This window comes from Olea europaea, chromosome 11 (assembly GCF_002742605.1).
Source record: "Olea europaea var. sylvestris chromosome 11, O_europaea_v1, whole genome shotgun sequence".
NCBI classification, from domain to species: Eukaryota; Viridiplantae; Streptophyta; class Magnoliopsida; order Lamiales; family Oleaceae; genus Olea; species Olea europaea.
This window is the reverse complement of record NC_036247.1, coordinates 17,521,990-17,542,385: the sequence shown is the minus strand read 5'-3', so window position 1 is coordinate 17,542,385 and position 20,396 is coordinate 17,521,990. Positions and strand designations below refer to the sequence as shown.

Genomic DNA, 20,396 nt, shown 5'->3' with positions numbered 1-20,396 from the left:
TTGAAATTTAAAGGAATTAAAATGATACGTGGTAGGCAAAATGAGGAGAATGAAAATAAAATAAAATAACATGAACCATTTTCCGCAAATTTCAACCGGTAGCCTCTTCCTTATCTTGACCTAAGCACTCGACGAAAAAGCTTCCACCTGAAGCAAAATCGGTCGACGCACTCATCGTCACCGCCAACGACACCGACAAAGGTGTACATACGTTTAGTGATATTGAGTTTTTGCTTAGTTAAACGGGTTTACCATGTCTTATAGTTTAGATATTGAAAATTGTTTCCTGCAAATCTCACAATCTTCCTATATTTGCATAATTTCAGTTACCATGAATGTTGGTATCTGTTGATGCTGTGAAGAAATATGTGAATGATAGAGATGGTCACTATGCTTTTGCCATTGGTGAGAATTTGACTTCTTGTTGTAAGTGTACTTGAAATACTTAAGGGCGTGATTGGAGAGTAGCTTAAATGATAATTCTGATTGATGCTTCTTAGGAGTTCTTTTAGAGCATGCTCATTGAACACCTTTGCTGCGATAGCTTTTGCACTCTGCTGTACATATGTAGATCTCTCACATTGTTTCTTACATTCATTTTTCTGAGTGGAAATGCTTATGTTAGGTTAGATTTATGTTGTCCTCATGTTAGATTAGGTGCCCTTCAGTTAACTATACAGTCACCCCTCCACTTCAACGAACTAACTTTGATGTGATAATTTGTGAGTCTTATTGTAGTACAAGAGGTGAATAACCTGAAGCAAGCATAGCCATCACTATTGAAGAAAAAAATCTGCCACCCATTCAGCTTTATCTACATTGGCATAACATTAGCATCTTTTGGATAGCATATTGTAGACAATCCCATTCAAATTTGTCTACATTTTGGATAGTATATTGTTGCTTGCACTTTTGTAGTTTTAATATCCTCAAATCAATGTAATTATTGTTGCAGGGAGTGATTAAGTTTCCAATACAGACAAATGAAAAAACAAGGCCTACTGCATAGCATACTGAAACTGATTTTGGTCTAGAGTTTCAAAATTATGAGTTTGTCGTTTAAGATCGATTCACATTGTCTCAATTGCAGTCATCTACTAGAATGAAATGAAGAAATTTGAGAGTTTGTCATGGTTGCAAAAGCAACACGCACTACTTTGGACAATGCCAATCAAAACTCTGATGCCTTAGTTGTGAGTGCAAATATCAAAAATATTTTGAGGTTGAACGGGATCCAATAACAAAGGCAATTGTTCTTCACTGTATTAATAATTGTGGATACTTCGATTGGGCGAAAAATGAAGTTTTAGACGAGGAATCGAATTCCGTTAATCATACATTGAATCATGTACCCAATGAGAAAGACGTAGAGTTGCCAATACTGTTTGACGAGTTAGCAAGAATTAGTGAGAAATAAGGTGTTGGCATATCAGTGCACATAACTCTTAGCAAGGAAAAAAGAATTGTCAAATGTGATGGGAAAGGAAAGGGATCGAATTGAAGGAGTGATCTAAGTTATATATGTGAATTTCAATTTGTATAATGATATGTTGCTTTTATTCCACTATAAAGGATATGCCTTCAGTTGTGAACCCACCCAAACCTTTTGTTTAGCTATTTATGTGGTTGTAGTGAGACCCCCATTTTTTATGGACTTTGGATAATACTGATGACCAGGTTTGTTATGATTATTGGAAATGCTTTAATGATTAAGTTAATTGCCTTCGTAACTTTACTTTGTCAAACTTTAAACTTTACTTTTAACTTGCTTGATGGTTCAGTTAATTGCCTGCATAGAACAAAAACACAAAAATGGAAAAGGTCACCTGGCAATAAACCAGGCCAACACAAGTAGATTGTTTACCATTAACAAAGTCGTGAAAAGAAGGAAGTAGAAGAACTAGGCCATGCTGGATTTGTTTCAGATAAAATCATAGACAGCAGCGAAAGTCCATAGAAACCATGACACTATCACTTTTGTAAGCTCTAATCAAAACTATCCTAGACCTCAGTCCTTAATATTATCACTATTTACCATCTTATCTAGCTAACATTGTCCCAAAACCATCAGCTAAAGAAGGAGATGGGAAGAGGCCATGGGGGGTAAAACAGTCTTATAGGAATAACAGGAAAGAAAAAAGAACTGAAAACTCGAAGAGTGGTATTCCACCTCCAATTGCAAATAACCTGAACATAAACGATACGCCAATATTGTAAAATCTTCCCTAGTTTATGCTTTTGCCATGAAGTAAACATTAATGCTGAAAGCTTATCTGAACACATATCAACAACCACATAAAGCCTGCCAATTAGCTACTCAACATTGAACATTCATAAACAAGTAACTTCAAATTGTAATAATTATATTTCCAATACAAACATTGAAAGAAGGTAGTCAAATTCTCGACCCTATATTTTATAAAAAAAGTAGGTCCAACATTAATTACACCGAAATTTCGTCATAAAGTCAGTATTCACTTCTCAAAGTGGATGATGTGAACGATCTCCACTTCGTACTGCAGCATACACACAACTACAACCATATGATACAGAAAGATGGCTTAAGTGCCCAAAAATAAAATAGCATCAAGTAAATTTGTCCACATGTACCTTTCATACGAGAATCACAAGCCTCAGCCACCTCGATCGAGTAAATGTTGATAGAAGTATGGCATGACAAAGTCTAGTTTAGAAGGTAAAAAATAGAACACGCGTAAATGACAAGTTGCATAAATAAATACCTAAGAAACCTAATAAGCAATTAATTTCTCATCCTAAACACAAATCAATATGCTATACCTTCAGCATTGACTATAACATTTGTAGGTGACGGACTGCCGAAATATTGCAATGGCGTCGACATAGAACATTGTGGTAGTTGAGATGCCTAGACATCGATTGATCCCTCTTCTGTATTACTATGCCTAGCTCGAGGCCTTTTTCCTTTGCTTAACGATGCGGTGGCCTTCATTTTCGACAAGTAAAATGATTATTTGTTTAAAATTCTCAATCAACGAAGATGCTAATAGTAAAAAATACCTTACTCTCTTTAAACTAGACTTTAATGGGCCTTTCCTCTGAAGTTTCTTTGATGCGTCCTTTCTGTTCGACGACATAGGATCTAATATATTTTCGTTGTTGTTGTTATGCTATGAGTGGACGACACTTCCTACACTTGACTTTGTCATTCGTAAATCTTTTACTTGCAATTTTATCCACTCCATTATAGTGAAATATATAGTATCAAAGTGACAACATCACCGAACTCCTTATATGTCTACACTTATTATCTACCCAAAAGCATTCTTTAGTCTACATCATCATCTAAGTCAATACTAAAGTAAAATTTCAAGCAAAGTGCTTGCTTCTTTGAAAAATACGCCTGTATTGTAAGGGTATCTCATTCTCTAAGGCGTAATCATCTCACAAATTCAATATAATTTCGACAATCTTTCTCTACAAAAGTTGTATTTTTCATATCCACTAGCTTTTACCACTGCGGAGTTATAACACATGTGGAAGAGAATTCTTACCATGTCATTTACTTCAAGCTTTCATTTCACACTCGCACTCAATTTTCAGTTGCATCGATAAAACCTAAACTTGGAATGTCTTGTTTTATGATTGTGGTTTAGGTATACTTTATTAATTCTCCATATTCCAAGACCATCCAAAGATGCAGATATTCTTGCTTTACAATCCGTTTAACTTGTTGGCTGTGGCTTCAAGGAGCCGCCTGTAGCATAAGTTCGTTAACTTTAACGACTACACATGTGACATTCATCTTTCCCATTTTCTGAATTCATTTTCCTCACTGAAAAGCCTACGGCATAAGCATAGCTTTTATAGAATTCAAACATTTCTTTCTCATCATTGAACATCATACCCAACTTCAGGCACAGTCACAACATCTCCTCCTACATTTCGTTGTCTAACATATTCAAATTCTCTGCAATGTTCTCATTATCACATTCCAGCAACAAATCATAATTTACATCTTCCATTATTTCCGTTCCTGCCACAAAATTTATCATTATCGCAAGTAGACATGGAAAAAAAGCATATTGTGACTGACCCACATAATCTACTTGAACTCAAAAACCTGAACTTAAAAATAGTTTCTAAATGAAAATGGTAATAACTGACCACATAATCTACAACCTTAAAGAGCTAACAGGAGGTTTAGGTGGGACTCCAGTGAAAAAAATTCAAGAGAACTAAAATTCTCTAGCACCAAATACCTTAAATGTATCAAAATAAAAGCTTAAAAATCTGACCAAAGGTCAAAAAATTTTGGCCAATCGAAAATCTTCACTAGAAAAAAAGACAGTGAAACTGGGTTTTACGTCATTCCTTTCATGTTCTTCGACCTTAAAGAGCTGACCGGAGGGTTGGGTAGAAACTCTAGTGCAAAAAAATTAAAGAAATCAAGAATTTTTAGCAACCAAATAGCTAAAATGCATAAGAGTAAATCTTAAAAATCTAACCTCAGGTTTTATTGGGTGGTCGACAATTCGTTGGCCGAAGATGTAGCGTAAACGGCGACGGAATGCTGGTAGGAGATGTGGAGATCAGGGATGGTAGGTTTCTCTATCTTGGCATTTGGGGAAATGGCGCTCTTCTTCCTTCTCGCTTTTCTTAGCGCAAGTAATACATTTTCCTTTTGTTTATTATTTCTTTAAATGAGCCTGTCACGTCATTTTGTTTGAATTTCTATAACACATCTGTGAACTTTGGCTTGTACTTATAAGTTATAACTTAATTCTATTTTTTAAATATTTCCACCACATCTTTAATGTGTGAAAGGCAATTTTGACAGAACAGAAAGAAGGAAAATTGAGAAGACTGAAAAAGAGGGAGAGAGGAATTTCGGTTCAAAATCACTCAAAATAAAATAAAATAGAGAATAATGCCTTGTATCATGCTTTACAGCGTGTATGTATCCTTTTGACAAAGCTTATTCTTACAAATAGAAATTTTGAAAATTTATTGCGTCGATTAATATTTAATTATGTGGACATCATAATAAAAAAAGGGGCAATTTTTATAAATGTCAATAAATTTGAAAGTTCACAAAAAAATTTCACTTTCATTAAAGATGGTCAAAAATGTCATTTTTTGGTGTGAAAGGTCCATATTATCCATAGTGACACATTTTTAGGAGTATTTAATGCTTAATTTAAATGTTATTAATGTTGTGACATGATGATTTGTTTTGTGTATTACAAACATTGGAGTTATGATTATAATATTGAATAATATGACTTTTGGTATAAAAAAAAAAAAAAAAAGGAATTTGAAAAGTTAAAATAAACACGTAGCTTCTTACCATTAACAAACTCTAGCTTCTTATCCATCTTCTTCATTTTATCATCAAGAAGACATTACTATTGGATTCATCATCTATTTTGAGAGGTTAGCAATTAGAAATTGTTTACACTTTCATCTTATAGCTTACTATTTTTAAATGTTAAAATATAACATGGTCATATTTATTTGAAATTTTTGAAACTCTCATTCATTAATTTGTTTGGTTTTTAAAATATTTTTGAAGAGTATAAATACCAATATCATTTACAAAATGTGAATGATTTTATATTTAATGAAGCATTGAGTTACTCCTTATTAATTTTTGGAAAGATGTTGTAATGTTATAGTTGAGAATTGATTATGATCATTGGTGTTTTTAATAATTTCTTTCAAAATACCAAATACATGTTTTCGAACTTTCTAGCAGTTTCCACGGTTCAATTGTCGAGTAGAATTTTCGAAACCATTGGTTAGACATCTCAATTGCCGAACTCGACATTTACAAACTGTAAATAGACAATTTAACTGTCGAATTTGACACTTGAAAACTGTTGAAACCCTTGATTTCAACTTTTTCTATTACAAGGATTAAATTATTCGAAAGTTCCACTTTGATGGTGTTAAATGTCAATGCATGGATTATGCAGAATTCTTACCGTTGTAATTCCAACATTTCAAATATGAGTGCACCACACGGCTTAGAAAATGTACTTGTTGTGGTACTGTTGGTCATAATCGGACCGCCTGTTCGAACCACAATGTAACGCCAACCACGTAAATATGATTGATGTTCGAATGTGGTGAAAGTTATATATCAAATGTTCCCTCTTATCGTTGTATATTCTGAAGTTATATTATCATTTTGCTTCTCAACATGTTTGCAAATGTTATTGCTCCTTACATTCGCATAACAATTATAGTTCTTACCTTATCATTAAAGTTGTATGTCAGATGTATCCCTCATCTGGATGTAACGCCAACCACGGAAATAGAATTGATGTTCGAATATGGTTAAAATTGTATATCAAATCCTCCCCCATATCGTTATACATTCTAAAGTTATATTATCATTTTGCTTCTCAACATATTTGCAAATGTTATTGCTCTGTACGTTATGCGCCTAACGGGTAGGGTTTCCTCCTACCATTGAAGTTGTATATCAAATGTTCCCCCATATTATTGTACATTTTGAAGTTATATTATCATTTTGCTTCTCGGCATATTTGCAAATGTTATTGCTTCTTCCGTTCTTATAACAATTGGGTTTCCTTCTATCGATGTGCTACACAACCTTCCGCTAGCTATATTGTCGATCTTCTGTCATTTTCGACAAAAGTTTTCAAAATCCCACTTCTCTGAAGAAACTCCTGATTTCATTGTATGATATTCTCCAATTGCAAAAATTATTTCCAACTAACATTATCATTATCATTATCTTTTACAGACAGAATACGATATGTTCTTGTTAACAAGCAAAATACAGATCCATAGAAAAAATATTCTATAACATCTCGAGAATTCATCTACCGTTCCCGACAGATTGTTCTTGTCGTTCTCAACAGTTGGTCCAGATTACAAAAGTTAACTACACATACGACGCATAAAGGACATGATGTTGCTGTCAGGTAGATCGATTCATTGCTTCTCGTGGACGAACCCATTATTCCGATGTATTGCACTGAGTAAAACTCTTTGTATAGGTGATTACAATAAAATTTCACAAACCTTATGAAGTCAGAAAATGGTAACTCAGAATGAAGTTATGTCATGCTATTTATAATCAACTTCTTGGAGGGAAGCAATTATGATCATTTACTACCTAACAACCAGGTCACGCCTCAAACTGAATTTGAAAGACAATTGGTGTAATGGTCATTACCAGATCTAAATGTACATTTATCACCTAAATTTTGTCCATAATTTATAGAAATTGTAAATCTAACTCATATGCACCATTTGCTATTCAAAGTTCCTGCATGTAATTGTTGGTAATCAATTATCGTTAGTACCTTTGTATCTTAATTGAAGGTTGGTCGTCATGTGATCACATAGTAACAAGTTATACTAGCAATTCTGGCGCTTCTCATTGTAGTGTAATCATTATTTACTTCTACCATCTGCAAGTTCCATATCTTGTGTATAGGTCAGTATGTGCATTAATCAAGTGTCCATAAGTTAATAATGAGCATATCATATGCAAGATCAACTTGCAGGTCATTTGATTTAAAAACATAAGATATGGAATCTCAAAGTGAAACAAAGTCATAGGCGTCGACTTTGAGAATCAACGTATGAAATATATGGAAAAACTAGAGTGTGAAGATTGATTCAAAGATCTCCACAAAGCATGCAAAGTATAGTTGGAAATATTATTCTATCTAAAGTGTAAAATATTTTCATTTCCAAGTCAAAAAACATTTTCACTTGGAAATCTTAACATAATCACCAGTAAGAAGGTAAACATACATGATCCTTTATTGCATAATCATCACATCTATTTCCAAACTAAATCTGGGATATGACAAACACAAAACATAAATCAATTATCCAAAACAAATTTACAAATCACATGTTGACAAAATCACAATTTCAATAGAGTATCAAAACGACCAACAGGTTTTGGAAGCAGACTAATTCAACCTCTCAAAAGTCATAAATCACAAGTTTTTAGACATTCATAAAATCATGTATTTACCGTTCACAATGGCTCAAATCATTATTCACGGACCGTAGTCACTGAATGGAAAGAGAAATTGCTACATTAAAACTGTTGATGTTCTGACCTTGTCACTTTTTTAGGGCTTAAATTGCAATTGGCGATCANGGAATGCTGGTAGGAGATGTGGAGATCAGGGATGGTAGGTTTCTCTATCTTGGCATTTGGGGAAATGGCGCTCTTCTTCCTTCCCGCTTTTCTTGGCCCAAGTAATACATTTTCCTTTTGTTTATTATTTCTTTAAATGAGCCTGTCACGTCATTTTGTTTGAATTTCTATGACACATCTGTGAACTTTGGCTTGTACTTATAAGTTATAACTTAATTCTATTTTTTCAATATTTCCACCACATCTTTAGCCCTTGTTTGATTTTCATTAAATTACATTACATTACATTCTACTTTTTCTCTCTCCTATTTTCAACCACACAATCTTTCATAAAATAATATTACACGTAAATCGAAAATTTTTCTTTCTTTTTCAACCACTCATTTTTCAAAAAACACTATTCTATACATTAAATTTTCCCCGTAATGGGGGCCAAACAGGGGCTTAATGTGTGAAAGGCAATTTTGACAGGACAGAAAGAAGGAAAATTGAGAAGACTGAAAAAAGAGGGAGAGAGGAATTTCGGTTCAAAATCACTCAAAATAAAATAAAATAAAATAGAGAATAATGCCTTGTATCATGCTTTACAGCGTGTATGTATCCATTTGACAAAGCTTATTCTTACAAATCGAAATTTTGAAAATTTATTGCGTCGATTAATATTTAATTATGTGGACATCATAATAAAAAAAGGGACAATTTTTATAAATATCAATAAATTTGAAAGTTCACAAAAAAATTTCACTTTCATTATGGTCAAAAATGTCATTTTTTGGTGTGAAAGGTCCATATTATCCATAGTGACACATTTTTAGGAGTATTTAATGCTTAATTTAAATGTTATTAATGTTGTGACACGATGATTTGTTTTGTGTATTACAAACATTGGAGTTATGATTATAATATTGGATAATATGACTTTTGGTATAAAAAAAAAAAAAAAAAGGAATTTGAAAAGTTAAAATAAACACATAGCTTCTTACCATTAACAAACTCTAGCTTCTTATCCATCTTCTTCATTCCATCATCAAGAAGACATTACTATTGGATTCATCATCTATTTTGAGAGGTTAGCAATTAGAAATTGTTTACATTTTCATCTTATAGCTTACTATTTTAAAATGTTAAAATATAACATGGTCATATTTATTTGAAATTTTTGAAACTTTCATTCATTAATTTGTTTGGTTTTTAAAATATTTTTGAAGAGTATAAATACCAATATCATTTACAAAATGTGAATGATTCTATATTTAATGACGCATTGAGTTACTCTTTATTAATTTTTGGAAAGATGTTGTAATGTTATAGTTGAGAATTGATTATGATCATTAGTGTTTTTAATAATTTCTCTCAGAATACCAAATACATGTTTTCAAACTTCCTCGCAATTTCCACGGTTCAATTGTCGAATATAATTTTCGAAACCATTGGTTAGACATCTCAATTGCCAAACTCGACATTTACAAACTGTAAATAGACAATTTAACTGTTGAATTTGACACTTGAAAACTGTTGAAACCCTTGGTTTCAACTTTTGCTATTACAAGGATTTAAATATTCGAAAGTTCTACTTTGATGGTATTAAATGTCGACGCATGGATTATGCAGAATTCTTACCATTGTAATTCCAACATTTCAGATACGAGTGCACCACACGGCTTAGAAAATGTACTTGCTGTAGTACTGTTGGTCATAATCCGGCTGCCTATTCGAACCACAATGTAACGCCAACCACGTAAATACGATTGATGTTCGAATGTGGTGAAAGCTATCTATCAAATGTTCCATCTTCTCGTTGTATATTCTGAAGTTATATTATCATTTTGCTTCTCAACATGTTTGCAAATGTTATTGCTCCTTACATTCGCATAACAATTATAGTTCTTCCCTTATCATTAAAATTGTATGTCAAATGTTTCCCCCATCTGGATGTAACGCCAACCACATAAATAGAATTGATGTTCGAATATGGTTAAAATTGTATATCAAATCCTCCCCCATATCGTTATACATTCTAAAGTTATATTATCATTTTGCTTCTCAACATATTTGCAAATGTTATTGCTCTGTACGGTATGCGCATAATGGGTAGGGTTTCCTCCTATCATTGAAGTTGTGTATCAAATGTTCCCCCATATTGTTGTACATTTTGAAGTTATATTATCATTTTGCTTCTCAACATATTTGCAAATGTTATTGCTTCTTCCGTACTTATAACAATTGGGTTTCCTTCTATCGATGTGCTACACAACCTTCCGCTAGCTATATTGTCGATCTTTTGTCATTTTCGACAAAAGTTTTCAAAATCCCACTTCTCTGAAGAAACTCCTGATTTCATTGTATGATATTCTCCAATTGCGAAAATTATTTCCAACTAACATTATCATTATCATTATCTTTTACAGACAGAATACGATATGTTTTTGTTAACAAGCAAAATACAAATCCATAGACAAAATATTCTATAACATCTCGAGAATTCATCTACCGTTCCCGACAGATTGTTCTTGTCGTTGATCGATTCATTGCTTCTCGTGGACGAACCCATTATTCCGATGTATTGCACTGAGTAAAACTCTTTGTATAGGTGATTACAATAAAGTTTCACAAACCTTATGAAGTCAAAAAATGGTAACTCGGAATGAAGTTATGTCATGCTATTTATAATCAACTTCTTGGAGGGAAGCAATTATGATCATTTACTACCTAACAACCAGGTCACACCTCAAGCTGAATTTGAAAGACAATTGGTGTAATGGTCATTACCAAATCTAAATGTACCTTTATCAACTAAATTTTGTCCATAATTTATAGAAATTGTAAATCTTAACTCATATGCACCATTTGCTATTCAAAGTTCCTGCATGTAATTGTTGGTAATCAATTATCGTTAGTACCTTTGTATCTTAATTGAAGGTTGGTCGTCATGTGATCACATAGTAACAAGTTATACTAACAATTCTGGCGCTTTTCATTGTAGTGTAATCATTATTTACTTCTACCATCTGCAAGTTTCGGTACTCCATATCTTGCGTATAGGTCAGTATGTGCTTTAATCAAGTGTCCATAAGTTAATAATGAGCATATCATATGCAAGATCAACTTGCAGGTCATTTGATTTAAAAACATAAGATACGGAATCTCAAAGTGAAACAAAGTCATAGGCCTCGACTTTGAGAATCAACGTATGAAATATATGGAAAAACTAGAGTGTGAAGATTGATTCAGAGATCTCCACAAAGCATGCAAAGTATAGTTGGAAATATTATTCGATCTAAAGTGTAAAATATTTTCATTTCCAAGTCAAAAAACATTTTCACTTGGAAATCTTAACATAATCACCAGTAAGAAGGTAAACATACATGATCCTTTATTACATAATCATCACATCTATTTCCAAACTAAATCTTGGATATGACAAACACAAAACATAAATCAATTATCCAAAACAAATTTACAAATCACATGTTGACAAAATCACAATTTCAATAGAGTATCAAAACGATCAACAGGTTATGGAAGCGGACTAATTCAACCTCTCAAAAATCATAAATCACAAGTTTTTAGATATTCATAAAATCATGTATTTACTGTTCACAATGGCTCAAATCATTATTCACGGACCGTAGTCACTGAATGGAAAGAGAAATTGCTACATTAAAACTGTTGATGTTCTGACCTTGTCACTTTTTTAGGGCTTAAATTGCAATTGGCGATCAGCTGGAGAGGACTCGAAGCAAGTGCCAAACACGAGAGGCAGGAGCGGGCTCAATCATTTCCAATTTTTCTTTCCCAGATCGTCTACTATTTTGTTGATTGCAATTATCCCTTTCCAATCAAACGTTTGTCGGCAGGATGGACTCAGCGAACAGTTTTTCGCCACTTTTTACGGGGTTTTCCTTCAGTGTTAGGTAATGAGAGATAGGAGATGGGAGGTTCCTCTCGTAAAAGTTTCTTCCCAATCGTTGAAAGGCGAGCATGAGGAAGTGAAGAATGGGTTTTCAATCATCAAGTAAGTGGATTTTGCTTCAGCTTTGGTAATGGGACTATGGGAGGTTTTGGGTTCGTCAATTTTTGGTATATGAAAATTTCAAGTATTTATTGGGTGGTGATTGAAGGTAAGATTTTTATCATTTTTTGAACAACTTTTTTCACTTTTTGTACAACTTCTTTATGTTGTCAGATCAATGACATGTAGGGTATTTAAATTCTATAGAGGTGCAAAAATGTCAAAAATTGAAAATCTTACAAAGACTTTAAATGAAGTGACATTTTTGTAATTGTAAAGCTAAAAATTGACATCTGGTGCATTTTTCTATATAAAAAAAAATATCAACGAGAATACCTACTTGTTGACCTCAATTTCTGGTCTGTGATGTGATCAACAGACCCAACTCAACTCACGTTCACACGTAAGGCTTCTACATACTATGACAAATCATTAGAAATGTGTATCCTTCTCCAGTGGTAGAAGAGGCAATCACAAATACTCGATGTCACATTAGTCAACCTATATATTTAGGTGTGAAATGAATGAAAGACATGAGCCACAAGTATATGTACGGGTACCAAGTTGAAAAGAGACAACTAGATAAGCGATAATACTATTAAGGGTGTAAAATTGCATTACTTTCATGTAGCACTAAGTGTGAGTTTTTATAGTAGAAGAGGCGAAGTAGCTACCGTTGGATAGAAGACAAGTTGACATCATCTTAACGATTGAGACGTCTCCTCTTAGGTATCATTTCTACAGTCCAAGGTTCAGATGTATTTAATGATTCTGAAAAGTGATCACCCTATTACATGGGCCTAACATTTGAAGAAGCAGAATAAAAAGTAATCTGAGACGTACTTGTTGCAGAGAAGTCACATCAATAAATTACTGAAGAATTTGTATGAAAAATCTATTGAAAGAGGTGAAGGAAGATGATGTTTTCGTGTGTTTTAAAGCTGCTCGCTTTGGATTAGCACTGTAGCAAATCGTGAACATGTCACCTTGATCATGAAGGGTTCAATCCCTACATAGCACTTTGGCAAAGGTAGCGCATCACTGCGATAATAATGTTTGATGGCCTCAACTAGGCAGGATATGATAGTGATGGAGAGTACGAGTGTAAATTGGTTGTTAGTTGGCTATCATGTGGCCAATGTTTGAAGCTTCTCTGATCGAGGCGTTCACCTAATTTCTTTTTATTTGTATATTCTAATTAGTATTTAAATCCTATTAATTTACAATGGATTACACCCCACACTCACATGGAGGGGTATTTGTGGGTCCCCTCCATGTGAGAGAGTGTAATGCTGTGTGTATATCATTATGTACATGTAACATTGTTCATTAATTTATTACTTACAACTCAGTATTTAATATTTGAAACAAATGTAATAATTTGTTATTTTACAGCAAATCAAATTATTTGAAGAGCATTTTAATAAATAAATATTTTTTTAATATTAGTATTAAGATGTTTAACATTCTAGATATGTGTTGTAAATTATTTGCTAGATTAGTACCTAAGTCAATTGTACAAACTAGTTCGAAATCAAGATACTAACATTGTCGGACACCCTCTTTTTCATGACAAATATTTTTTTTAGAGTAATTATATTACCATCACACAATTAACTTACTAGACCATATTATAATCATGCCAATTAAAATATATTCTTAATAAATACACCAAAACAATTTTACAATTATAGTCCTAATCCCCCAAAAAATTGAAAATGAAAAAAAATAAATAAATAAATACAATATTGCGGTGTACTCGTCATCCTAACACTACCCTTCATTTTTTTTCATCCTTTCCACTCATTCTAGATTTTTTGAAAGATACAAACTTGGTAGAAAGTTTGAAACGTTATCTTCCCCTTTAACATAATAATTCGAGACCGACATAATGATTCGATCAAAAGCATTACAATTGACAAGTGTTGTAGTCACAGGGATTGAATGATTTGATCTTCATCAAGCAATCACAAGTCTATGCTGACAAAGATCGAAAGCTGTTACCGTCAATGAAACTAGCTGCATAGATGAAACTATTTTTATGGCAGGTGATGTTGGGGACTCAATTCGCAGGCCTATCTATTCTTTTTAATGAATCGATCCGATCGCATCTTTGAAATGAGACATGGAAGTGAGCCACCACGAAGAAGTTCCAAGAGTTACGAAGGAAGCGGGTGCTGTAGTGAAACTGATTGCAAAAGAGGGAAAACAAATCGGAAAAGAAATTTTTTTTTTTTTTTATTAAATCTGTTCATTCATTTTGACTACTTTAGCATATTTTCTCATAGTAATTCGGGTATTTCTTTCCCGTAGTTCAAATACTTCGTATAGTGCCCAATAAATTATTTGGTGTTCTAGGTACATAAGAAATGTATTGCATCATCCGCTTCCTTCAATGATATCATAAAATTTTTCAATATCTACAACAATTTCTAGACCTCGAAAATCTAGTCATTCAAGTTCTGCAAATACATTTCCTTTTCTAGTTGGTAGATTTGTATCTACACCAAGCATTAGTTTACTTGCTGCGGTAGAAACACCTCTTCGAAGCAGCTCGCTGACAAGTTTATGACATGTTTCATATGCTTGGCCCAAGTAGGATTAGAGATGCAGAAGGCGGATCCTTATTAATTCTCACTAATTAAAATTCCAAGTAGTCATCCATAACATTGTCATATTCAAGTCCATAAAAAATATGATGTATAATCCATGGAAACCATCGAAATAAGAAACCAAAAAAATCATGGATGTAACACCATAGAGTATAAATTCAATTATTGTGAGAAAAAGAAAATTGTCTTGTTGTCGTGGAAGAAAGCAAAAGCTGTCGTCGACGCAAAAGCTATGCGTAGTCAGATGTTGAGGAAAAATGAAGAAAAATTAGGTTTGTATTTGTGGTTGAACATTATTTTGTTTTATTAAAAAGTATATTAAAGTACTAGTTATGTAATTTTACTTACGGTTATTTAAGTAAATAAGAACAATATTAAAAATTGTGGTGCAGTTAATAAAATTCATAGTGATAATACAATTACCCATTTTTTTTTCTTTTTTTTAGGTTAAATTAAATATGTTTTTTTTTAAAATACTTTTAAATAAGTCTAACTTGCTTGTGCGTTTAGCAATTTAACTTTCACCAAAATCTTGATTGGATTACTAAAATTCAATTGGTTGCAATCAAGTCACTCACTTTAAATATATTTATCACCCCACTATTTATTATAACAAACATGGTTTTAGTAAATATCTCCTATTTTTATGCTTTATTTATAGGGATGGAAGCACGCTTAGAAACTGGTGCCTGTTTTATTGAACGGCTTGAAACGTAAGAATTGATTGTCCTATAATATGGTACTTGAGAATCGGTTATTAAAGAATATGATTCCCTCATTCATCGTCCTCGAGAAATTACCTTCGAATTGATACTGAATATATTTTCAAACTACTCCTAGATCTCCTCAATAAGAATCAAAGACGGATATAGGAGGGACTGAGCTGGGCTGTAGTCCCCCCAAGGCCCAAGATTTTTTTTTAAATTCATTTTTCATTTTTTTTTTGAAAAAACAGTTTTTTGTGTATAATTTTTTTTCCGCATATTAGCCCGATTTGAAATTTTGTTACCCGATTTTAGATTCAATTCTGGATCCATCCCTGATAAGAATTGAACAAAATAGTGAAGGGATGATCCAATAGTGGAGTGTGATAGGCAGAACAACGTAATCGGAGTGGGAGAACTAGGGCTGTACAAAAAAATCGCAAAACCACAAATCGAACCGAAACCGTTGAGTCGAAAATGTTGGTTCGGTCCTGGTTTCTTTTCTCTCAGACCGAATTAAACAGTTTCAAAATAGTTTTCTTTATGTTTTGATTTTCAAAAATCGCACAAAACCGAACCGAACTGTTTTTAAATTATTTAATTAAAACATTAATTTTATAAACTTAAAAATTTTACATTTTTTTCTTTTAAAAAAATACCAATCTAGCAATACAAATTACAATCAGCCTATTGAAATAATTATAGAAAGTAAATTAGGTTCATCATTATTAAACTATGATTTAATAGGTTTACAATACATATCCTCACCCGATATCTAAACTAAACTAAAATTAATCCAAAATCATATGAAATTAAGAAAAAAAAAATAAAAAAATAAAAAAAAAAAAAATATATATATATATATATACATACATACATACATATACAATCCAAATCATAATTCAATAAAATTACGTCAGCAAATCACGTCCAAAGTTTTAGAAGTCCTAACATAAATTCTCATTTCCCTAACATTTGACGCTTGTCTGTCATTACTAAACGAATTGCTAATCGCCTTTGCTTGTTAGTTTACTAATCTCTATCTGATGGCCTCTCTCTCTTCTCTTTTAGCAAGTCTTAAATTTTTATTCAAGCCATTATTTCATTGTTATTATTATTTTTTTTTTTTGAATTTATTATAAACTAATGATTTGTGGTTTGGATAGAAAAATGATTGTTTGTGTGCTTAGATGATTAATGAACTTGTTTGTGATTTGGAAAGAATGAAGAACTAAACGTATTGATTGTGTGAAAATGTTAAAGTTCTCTAACTAGTACTATTGCATAATGTAACTCTACATTTATCAACCGCTATATAACTATATGAATGTCACACAAGAAAAGGTAAATAAAAATGAACAAAGATGTATTTGTTTTATTAACATCTTTTAGCAACCAACTTTGAAAATAATTTATTCATGGTTTTCATGGTAAATATGAATGTATTTTAACATTAACATTATTAGTTCTCATTTAAATTTATATTTAGCTTATGTTAAATGCACTACTATAATGTCGAAAGGCAAACCGTGGACTAAAATCGAACCAAACCGCAAATTATGGTTTGGTTCGGTTTGAAAAAATTTCAAACCGCATAAAATGGTTTGAGTTGAAAATATAACACAAACTGTTCAAATTGAACCGCGTTCACCCCTAAGGAGAACCAATAGCAAACCAAGAATTAAACATTTGAAGAAGGTTTTCGGTACTCCAATGATTCTCCATCATTGATATATTGTTGCTTAGAGTTAAGTGGTACCATTCGAGTTCAGTTGTTTCTGGGTTAGAAGGAGTTGCAGGAGCCAATACATCTTTCAAGAAATCCCCTCAATCGAAACCTTGCCTTCTCTTCCCTCATTCTTTACCTTTCCATTCGGTGCAAATGGTTCAAAGTTAAAATCACCGAAATGGACAATAGCTCATCGAACCTTGATACTTGATGTCTTTTGACACAATACACGATACGAGGTGGGGTGGACTCACATAATTGTCGGGGTGCCCCAAAAAATTAGGACCGTAAATACAATCAAATTTTGGATTTTGATTTAAAAAAAAATAAAAATGCTAAAAACTTTACAAAAATAACAAATCTAAAATTAGGGTAATTAGGAGGGATTAAGTAGTTGGAATTCATAATTTTGCTTACTAGTTGTCTAATTAATTACTGAACAAGCAAATTAACAAATTACTCATTTACAATATTAGATTCTATTTTCTGATTTTAGCTTGTTACCTCTGTGGAGCGAAATTAGTTATAATTGATCGGTTTAACCTACTATATCTCTATGTCGATGAAAACCCAAACAAATGCATTAATTTTTTTGTGAAAATAGCTCAATAGATTACTTGGGATTAAGGATATATCTATATCCCTACAAGAATCTAAAGTATTTATTATTTGGTCTAAATTGCAGAATCTTTTTTTGAACGATACGCAGATCACTTAACACAATCATTTATTGGCCACATAAATGATAATGCATGAAATACAATATTAAATACACATGAAAATAAGCATTTTAATATTAAAAAGTAGATATTGATATTAATAAAACTTAATTTAGTTTTCATTATAAATCTCAACACATGACCTTAGCAATCTCCGGTTGTTGAATTGGGTGTGACTCAGATTATGCTAATTTGCCTCTGATTTGGACTATTGGATTAAAATCAACCTAATGGCTTTGATTGAATCTTGGGTTAAAACGACCTTTTGGCTCCTAATTTCCTTGACTTTTGGTCTTTGGGTGTGGTTAGATTTCCTCTGGCCTTTTTTCATTCTTCATACAATCCCTTTCCTTTTTCCTTCTCTTTTCTGGCTTTGAATATGTGAGATTCTGAGAGCCATATTGTGACCCTTGTAAAGTGATCTTGATATAGTAACACATGCCTCAAATAGAGGCTATGATAAGGGGTGTTTAGTACAAATTTTTGGGTCCTTGGATGGTTGTGCATTAGGCATTTAGTCCCTGCATATTTTTTGTGTTCTTGGACCAAAATCAAGTCTAAAGCCTATTTGGGAGTGATTTTTTGGCCCAAAAAATTGATTTTTTGGTCCAAAAAATTGATTTTTTGACTGTTATTTCACTATTGCAGTCGTCATATTTGACTTCTTCTCTTATAGGTAGACCCCACTTCTCTCCTAACGGTTAAAAAATCAAGAATTAAACTATTTGTACACAGATTTACACAATCTTTTACACACAAAACACGTGGCGGCCCTCTATTGGAGGGGTGGCTGGTGGGCCAGCCGCCCCTCCAATAGGGAGCCGCCACGTGTTGTGTGTGTAAAAAATTGTGTAAATCATTAGGTGAATGTAGCATGGTCCAAAAATCAATTCTCAAAACCAGCCGCCCCTCCAATAGGGGGCCGCCACGTGTTGTGTGTGTAAAAAATTGTGTAAATCATTAGGTGAATGTAGCATGGTCCAAAAATCAATTCTCAAAATCACTCCCAAACAAGTTCCTAATCTTTGGGTCCTCCTATATCTTATAATCTCTCTGGGAGGCTTTGGTCGCGTAGAGTTACGAGTTGGTCCCTCAGCCTTTAATTTAGCATTTTCTTATCTAGGTCAACAATCTCGTCTTGTTTCATTTATTTTTCGTGTGTGGATTACTTTTGATTGCAAACTACTTTTAATCGATTAAATCCAACATACCCCAATTGCAAATTTTCGAAAATACAATTTGAGATTTAAATACTTTCCTAACAATAGTTTGAGAAAGTAGTTTTCTATTTTCTATTGCAAAATGCAAACTATAGTTTTTTTTTTTTTTTTTTTAAAACTTTTTTTTTTTTTTTTTTTTTTTTTTTTTTTTTTGGGGACAGTGACTTATTGTCTCTCTTTGTTTTGGATGTTTCATAATCATAAAGGAACACATCTACAAAGTAGAAAAAATATTCTTTGGGCATATTGTTATAATTTTGAAAAGATTTACGTCAATAAAAAGAAAGTTTTACACACGTAATAGACATGTATGGTTAAACTTGAAAAAATTACCTTTATATAAATTTCAGTCAATAAGTTTGTTCTGAAAAATTACGCATAAGTAAGTTATAAAAGAAGTAATATATTTTTTTTTAGTAATGTACAAAACAAGTCATTAATGTCGTTATACTTTTATTTTACTGTCAATAAAATTAATTTATTTGAATATATATAGAAATAAAAATCTAATTTTATATACTTTAAGCATTGGAGAACCTGTAAAATGGATTTTTTTCTAGTTTCATAACATTTAACCATATATCCCAAGAAAATCACGTTGCATGTAACTTCACCGTCTATTTAAAATATTAAATTTTTAAGAACAAACGATATCAACAAAGTTGACAGATTCAACGATTTCTTATGACTTAGTTTATTAATTTTTTTGGTTTCTCTTTCTTTTGTCTTTAAAATTATTATTAATCATACCTTTTGTTCAATATAATAATTTTACATGTGATCATAATCATTTTCTACTTTTAAATAAATATTCTTCAAATATTTAATCTTTTTTTCCATTTTTTTCCCCTCGAAAAATCTACAGCAAACAGACTCTTAATGTTTTATATTTAAATTTGTAGCCCTAGATGTTGGCAGGGTCCAAAACATTGTTATTGAACAACCTTCACTACTCCTAGATCAGTCCAAATAAATTGGACTTCTTGTAGGCGCAGTGTACAAGCAGCTCTTATTTTCTGGCCTGATGGGACACATCCCGTGATTTACCTCCTTCATAAAACTTTTGGGACTGGTGGGGCGATTGGAACCCTCAAGGTTGGGTTTCAACCTTTTTTTTAGATCAGTCCAAATAATTTAACTTAATAAACGTCAACAGAAATGTTTAAAAAAACAGTTAGGTGTTTCCTAGTCAACCTTGTATTCATTGCATGTAAGTTTCCTTGTGGTCTTTTTCTTAGCGAAAATTTTCAAAAGGCTAAGAGTTGA

The 20,396-nt window shown here is 32.4% G+C and overlaps 2 long non-coding RNA genes across 4 annotated transcripts; one reads left to right on the top strand and one right to left on the bottom strand.

Annotated features, from left to right (window-relative positions):
• The first annotated feature begins 58 nt into the window (after window positions 1-58).
• On the top strand, window positions 59-1,730 carry LOC111403634. Of its 2 annotated transcripts, none has more exons than XR_002704502.1 (3): window positions 59-201; window positions 327-405; window positions 956-1,730. It is a non-coding gene; the product is annotated as an uncharacterized LOC111403634 (long non-coding RNA). The 2 variants fall into 2 exon arrangements; XR_002704503.1 differs by having other exon boundaries at window positions 327-426.
• A 559-nt stretch (window positions 1,731-2,289) lies between these two features.
• Window positions 2,290-4,986, bottom strand: LOC111403635. Of its 2 annotated transcripts, none has more exons than XR_002704505.1 (4): window positions 4,488-4,986; window positions 3,045-4,015; window positions 2,800-2,965; window positions 2,290-2,683 (listed from the first exon to the last, which is right to left on the bottom strand). It is a non-coding gene; the product is annotated as an uncharacterized LOC111403635 (long non-coding RNA). The 2 variants fall into 2 exon arrangements; XR_002704504.1 differs by having other exon boundaries at window positions 3,040-4,015; window positions 4,488-4,985.
• Between the last annotated feature and the right edge of the window lie 15,410 nt (window positions 4,987-20,396).